This window comes from Sinocyclocheilus anshuiensis, unplaced genomic scaffold (genome assembly GCF_001515605.1).
Source record: "Sinocyclocheilus anshuiensis isolate Anshui unplaced genomic scaffold, SAMN03320099.WGS_v1.1 scaffold63, whole genome shotgun sequence".
Taxonomy (NCBI): domain Eukaryota; kingdom Metazoa; phylum Chordata; class Actinopteri; order Cypriniformes; family Cyprinidae; genus Sinocyclocheilus; species Sinocyclocheilus anshuiensis.
Genome location: NW_015552625.1, coordinates 2,654,732 through 2,662,040, shown reverse-complemented (window position 1 = coordinate 2,662,040; position 7,309 = coordinate 2,654,732). Strand labels below are relative to the sequence as shown.

Below are 7,309 nucleotides of genomic sequence, written 5' to 3'. Positions count from 1 at the left end.
TGCGTTTTTGTAAGAAAAATATCCATATTCAAAACGTAATAATCACTTTAATGTAGCTTGCGCTCACTGTTTTAAATGGAAGCAGTTCCGGGCGGATGACGTATGGAGGACGGCGTTGCGCCGCTCAGAAGTGAGGCACGCGGAAGCGCAGCGGAGAGATCAAAACGTTTCAAAAGATTCAGTCCGATTTGGTGAACTGGTTCAACCGGTTCACTAAGAAGAACCGGTTAAATCGAACGATTCGTTCGCGAACCGGACATCACTACTCTCTTCATCTCACAGAATGCATGCATACACACGCTGCACACCTGGAACATTTCCACTCATCCGTTAATTAATAACACATGAGCTTTAATGCTTAATGGGCTGCTCAGTGGGTGTCTGGCCACAAATGGGTTTACACCTCTATTGAGTGTGTTTGTATTATTCATGTATATTTAGTTGTAGTAGAGGTAAAGAGCCATTGCTATTCTAAATGACTTACTAAACAGGCTTTGTCACTTTTCAGTGTCACTTTTCAGAAAGTTCAGTGTAGTATGTTGTCACGTTGTGCTTTCAGTAGTTTAAAGTCATTTATATTCTGTAATCATTTACTCACTTTGTTCCTAACCTATATGATTTGCTTTCTTCTTTGGAACATTAAAGATTTGTTTAACAACAGTTTTTGTCAGAAACCGAAAAATAGTGTGAACAATCCCTATAAGAAGCCAAACCAATTGCACTAAAGCCTTGATGACAATTAATTGCTTACTACATGCAGTAAACAAGCAAGGCTACTCATTTTGAGCATTTTTTTTTCCTTTTCCCCTCTGGCTGCCTCCTCCATTTTCTCTCCCTGCTCTGAAATGGCTGTGAAATTTCCCACTTGGGCGAGACTGTCGTCTGTTTTGACTTAATGTAGGAAATTGACTCATTTCGTGGCATTGATTTCCTCTCTGCCTCATAGAGGAGATCGCTGGCAGAGCAAACCTGAGAGCGGTCGATAGCCCTTCATTGGAGAGAGAGAGCGCTCGTGTGTCATTGTTTGTTTCCCCCATTTTAATTCTCACAACCTTCGCCTATATAACTACACCAGTAATCTACTATTGTGGCATTTTACCTTCATCTATAGGTGTTCCTGGTGTAGCTGTTGTTCGCAAACGTCACATAATTTATGTTATCTGTCAGTGGAATTCAGAGGCCCACTAGTTCAATGACACTGGTTTCTCTTGTGATTTACTGAATTGGTAGGGTTCACAATGTGACACTTTTACTCCAAATACGAGCCCAGGCCAGGTATGTTGGTGTGTGTTTCTGCAGTTGCTACTGATTTTATGGATGGAATGGAAGGGACACACTTTGAAAATGACTTAATTTTTTAAAAAGGGGTTTAATCGTGAGAAATAAAAATGTATCTTCTGGGCTGGAGAATGGTCTTAAAAAAAGTTATATTATGACCGAGACATGCAATGGTTGCTAAAACTGTTTAACAGTTACCAACTTTTGTGTTCAGCAGAAGAAAAAGTGTCATACAGGTTTGGACCAACATGAGGGTGAATAAATTACAGAATTTTCATTTTTGGGTGAACTATCCCTTTAAATTATGTGCATCTAATAAGGCTTTATTGACTGCATTCTCTTTGGGTTCAGTAGATCAGTGCTTGTCCTTTCCGTGAACACTTCCACAGTAAGCATCACTTAGCCTGTATACAGGAAAGTCGGCCTCCACAGCCTCTGTTCTGGGAACTCATTATCAGGTAAACGCCTTTATGGGGTTCTGCGGTAATTAAAGGATCAATAAAACAACATGTGAGGTTTGTCTCATCAACACTGCTTCACCTGCACTGATGATTGTTCTGGGTCAATATCACCCACGGTTTATGTCTGATGGAAATTGTGAATTGCGAGATTGAGGAGGAATCTTTCCTTCTTATTATTTGATGGGTGTAATACACTTACTGACCAGGTGGTGTCAACACTGTATTTCCTTTAATTTTTTTCAAATTGCCTTGTATTTTTATTATATTTCCTTTTTTTTTTATACAGATCCCCCGTCAAGAAACACTCACATGCACCATCACAGTGAAACTGTGTTAAAAGTATATATCTGCTACAACCTGTGTAAATATCTTAACATTTATAAAACCAAGTTATCAAGTTTTGTTATTTACCAATTTATAACATTTCAAACACAAGCACATGATCCTGTAGGTTGGTGTGCTAGAGGAATGTAACATGGTCCTGTTAGAGGACAGCAGTGTTTACTCTCAAACAATTCAGCTCCACTCACAAAGTTACTCAGACATACAGAATGCCACCCTAGACTAACAAATCGAGAAGAGCTACAGGAACGAGTTTCCTTTATCATTTACTAGCTTTTAACTAAATTAAAGGAGCCAAATCTACTTTAGTGGGGAAAAAGACCTTCAGGCTGCTAGATGGAGTATTACAGCAAGCATTCTCTGTTAATCTGGCTTGGTTCAAGGTGAACGTCAACATAAGGAGTCACCAAAGGGTTAGTCAACGGACAAGCAATTTGGTGGATTGGTGTCCACATTATGGATGCACTGGTGCTTTGCTTCTGCTTGGCGCTAGGACTAATACATACTACAGAGGAAAAGGTTCTCAGACGGGGCAGAGTTCCCCCACATATTGTTTTTGTGATGGTGGATGACCAAGGCTACAATGACATTGGGTACCATGGCTCGGAGATCCACATGTCCGTGTTGGACGCTTTTGAAAATGTCTTTAAAAAAAAAAAAGGGTGTTTAATCACGAGAAATCAAAATGTACTTGATCTTCTGGGGTGGAGAATGCTCTTATTATGACAGAGACATATTTTCTGTCCATACAGTGAAAGTAATGGTAACTAAGACTGTTTAACAGTTACCAACTTTTGTGTTCAGCAGAAGAATGAGTGTCATACAGGTTTGGACCAACATAAGGGTGAATAAATTACAGAATTTTTAGTTTAGCTTGAACTGTCCATTTAATTGATGTGCATCTAATAAGGCTTTATTGACTGCATTCTCTTTGGGTTCAATAGATCTGTGCTTGTCCTTTCCATGCACACATCCACAGTAAGCATCACTTAGCCTGTATACAGGAAAGTATATTTTGAATATACTCCACAGGCCTCCACAGGGGCCTCCACAGCCTCTGTTCTGGGAACTCATTAGCAGGTAAACACCTTTCTGTGATTCTGAGGTAATTAAAGGATCAATAAAACAACATGTAAGGTTTGTCTCATCAACTCTGCTTCACCTGCACTGATGCTTGTTTTGGGTCAATATCACCCACGGTTTATTTCTGGTGGAAATTGTGTGTTGGGAGAGAGAGAGAGAGGAGGAATATTTCCTTCCTATTATTAGTTGGGTGTAAAACACTTACTGACCAGGTGGTGTCAACACTGTATTTCCTTCATTTTTTTCCCCAAATTGATTTGTATTTTTTATTATATTTCCATATTTCTACACAGTTACCCCATCAAGAAATACTCGCATCATCGCAGTGAAACTTTATATATTGTATACAAAGTAATGTTAAAAGTATATATCTGCTACAAACTGTGAAAACATCGTAACGTTTCTAAAATAAATTTTTTGTTATTTACCAATGTATAACATTTCAAACAAACGAATAATCCTGTTGGTTGGTGTGCTAGAGGAATGTAACACGGTCCTGTTAGAGGACAGCAGTGCTTACTCTCAGACAATTCAGCTCTGCTCACAAAATTACTCCGACATACAGAATGCCACCTTAGACTAACAAACCGAGAAGAGCTACAGAACAAGTTTCATTTATCGTTTACTAGTTTTAAACAAAATGAAAAAAGCCAAATCTACTTTAGTGGGGAAAAGGACCTTCATGCTGCTAGATGGATTATAACAGCAAGCATGCTCTGTTAATCCGGCTTGGTTCAAGTTGAACGTCAACATAAGGAAGTCAGTAAAAGGTTAGTCAACGGACAAGCAATTTGGTTGTAATTATGGATGCGCCGGTGCTTTGCTTCTGCTTGGCGCTAGGACTAATTCATACTACAGAAGAAAAGGTTCTCAGACAGGGCCGAGTTCCCCCACATATTGTTTTTGTGATGGTGGATGACCAAGGCTACAATGACATTGGGTACCATGGCTCGGAGATCCACATGTCCGTGTTGGACCAGCTGGCTGGCGAAGGGGTGAAGCCTGAAAACTACTATGTTCAGCCCATCTGTTCCCCCTTACGCAGCCAGCTTATGACTGGACGGTAAGAGACCCACTATTGTTTTCCTAATGCCACTATTTTGTTAAAACACTGCATGAATCTTACTGTATAATACTTACAATTATGCATATACTACTATAAATGATCTTATCCTGTCTATTGCATATTCAATATTAGTATCTTTTCTTAGTTGGAGTTAAACCCAGTGAATTTATTAGTATAGTCAAGAGTTCCATGAATCCAGACCTGGATGGCCACTGTCCTGCAAGGTTTAGCTCCAACCCTAATGTGAGCAAGGTCTTCAGAGTTACTAGAAAGTTACAGGTAGGTGGGTTTGATCAGGGCTTGAGCTAAACTCTGCAGGGCAGTGGCAGATTTGAGGAACCTTGGTATAGAATCTGTGTTCAAAACCATCTATTGCTTCAGGTATCAGATTCACACTGGGCTTCAACATTCGATCATCCGTGCATGGCAGCCCCTCTGCATACTGACGCTCCCCGCGAGGCTCCGGCAGGCTGGTTACAGCACTCACATGGTAGGGAAATGGCACCTGGGTTTTTGCCGGCCCGAGTGTCTGCCAACGAGCCGTGGCTTTCAAAGATTCCTTGGATCGCTTACGGGCAGTGGAGACCATTTTAGCTTCCAAAGCTGTGACGGTACAGAGGCCTGTGGGTTCGACCTGCATGATGGAGAACGGCCGGCCTGGGAGCTGAGTGGGAATTACTCAACGAGGCTTTACACTGAGAGGTGAGAAACACCAACCATTTCTGAACCAAATACTGTGCCGTGTTGAGTCATGTAAGCTTTTGTGGTCATTTGGACTCTTACAGAGTGAAAGAAATCCTAAAAGGTCATGACCAGCGGACGCCCCTGTTTCTATACGTGGCCCTCCAGGCCGTGCACACACCATTACAAGCTCCTGGGCATCTTCTCAGACATTACCAGACCCTAGGCAACAGACCTCGGCGCCACTATGCTGCAATGGTGAGCGGCGTAGACGAGTCAGTAGGGGAGATTGTCAGTGAGCTGCGGGAGTGAGGCTACTCTCTCGAGGATCTACTCTTCAGACAATGGGGGCCAACCTCTCTCGGGGGGTTGTAATTGGCCCCTGCATGGTGGCAAAGGCTCCTACTGGGAAGGTGGAGTTCGAGCAGTTGGTTTTGTACACAGCCCACTGTTGAAAAGGAAGGGGGTGGTGAGTCAGGTTCTGATTCACGTCTCCGATTGGTACCCAACCCTGCTGTCTCTTGCAGGATACAGAGAATCTGATTCCAGCCACCTGGACGGCCAAGATGTTTGGGGTGCAATAAGCAGCGGCCTGCCCTGTCCACGAACTGAAATCCTCTTCAACATTGACCCAGTGTCACGCAAGCATGGAGAAGTCGACCTGAGACTCCTAAATCTTAATGGTTTTGGGATCTGGGATACAAGAGTGCGTGCAGCCATTCGAGCTGGTGACTGGAAACTTCTGACAGGGAACGTAGGCGACGGTTTCCTCCACAGATGATGGCGGGAGGTCCGCAGCAGTGGCAGGGCATGGAAAAGAGACGAGACCAGCGAGGGAAGTCTTTTTGGCTTTTCAACAACACTGCTGATCCCTATGAGAGGGCGGATTTGGCAGAGTCACGGCCTGAGGTGGTCAAGGTGCTGTTGACCCAACTTGCCGAGTACAGCCGGACTGCTGTGCCTCCACGCAATCCACCTGACGACCCGATGGATGACCAGCAACTTCACGGAGGGGTGTGGACTCCCTGGCTGGGTCAGGAAGAGGCAGGAAATGAAGAGGATGATGAAGAACCAGACAACACCAACAGAAAGGCCAGATCCAAGAGTACCTGCAGAGTCTGCAAACTGAGGGCCTTGTTCAAAAAGGTTGGTACCCGTATGCAAAGGGATGCTTTGTTCTTGTAGTCAAAAGAGGACAATTTGTGACACTCTGGCACAGTGTGAAAATATATGCAGCAACATTGAACTGTTTATGTCCTTCCTGCATTATTAGACGACACTTACCAGTCATGAGTATATTAGACAAGTTCCCATCTGTATGATGCAATGGATTTAGCGGAACAGTTCAGATCACCTACTGTTAATGGAACCCAGACCGGAGCAGTCTGGATTTGATCACATGTGATTCCACGAGCACTTAATGTAGATATTGCTGGATCTTTATTAGATGATCACGTTAGTTGAATACAGAAAATGGTGCAAGTATTGGCATTGATTTGATAGAGACTAATACAGCACTTATATTGTTCTTCACTAGTTCATGGACCAGTGTTCTCTTATCCACCCCCTGGTTCACTTTCTCTCATCTATCTGTTCTTTCTCTGACATGTCTCTGCCTTGCACTCCTCCTCACGCCTCTCTCATTCTCCTATCTTTTACTTTAATGCTTGTGCTCTATCCAAATCTGCTCTGACATTGCCCACCACAGCCAGAATAACACACAATTCTTTATTGTTTCTGCGCTTTCTCCTCCACCTGTTCCTCTTCCTCTTGCATTCCTTCTCAGTTTGAGTAGATCAGGTCAGTGCAGATGTAGAAGCAAGTAAAAGAGCAATAAAGTAAGTTATTTTATGTAAAACGAGGGCTATTTGAGGAGGAGGAAGATCACTCTTTGGTATGAAGGCTGTGTGCCTTTATACGAGACATTCTTGGCCTGTTCATCTCCCGGTTTCAAGAGACTTAAGACATGATGAAATGTGCTCTGTATTCAACGTAATGCGTATTCCAAAATAGCATTTTAGAAATATTTTGAATATTTAAATTTTACTTCTACGCATGTAAATGGATTTACTGTAATGTAATTGTATTTGTGACTCAGTGTCTTCTGTCAGCATTCCTACAAAATAATCCATCCTTTTTATTTGTTCACAATAACTTAGTTCTCCCATAAAAATGTGTTCAGTCACAAACCATAAATGAAAAACTAACCTCCATCAAGCTGCAAAGAAGTCACCTGCATTAAACACATTCATAAGAAGTAATTACACAAGGAGAATATTTCCTTAAGTCCTATACTGTAAGAAACGCTTCAGTTTTGGAAGATAAGGAATCTAGAGCAAGGTAAAAGTCAATACACAGTTAAAAGATAATGTTAGTACATAGTTGAGATAATGAAAAA

The 7,309-nt window shown here is 42.2% G+C and overlaps 1 pseudogene; it reads left to right on the top strand.

The window, feature by feature from the left end:
• The first annotated feature begins 3,967 nt into the window (after positions 1 to 3,967).
• Positions 3,968 to 6,096, top strand: LOC107666412 (arylsulfatase I-like; annotated as a pseudogene).
• The last annotated feature ends 1,213 nt before the right edge of the window (positions 6,097 to 7,309 follow it).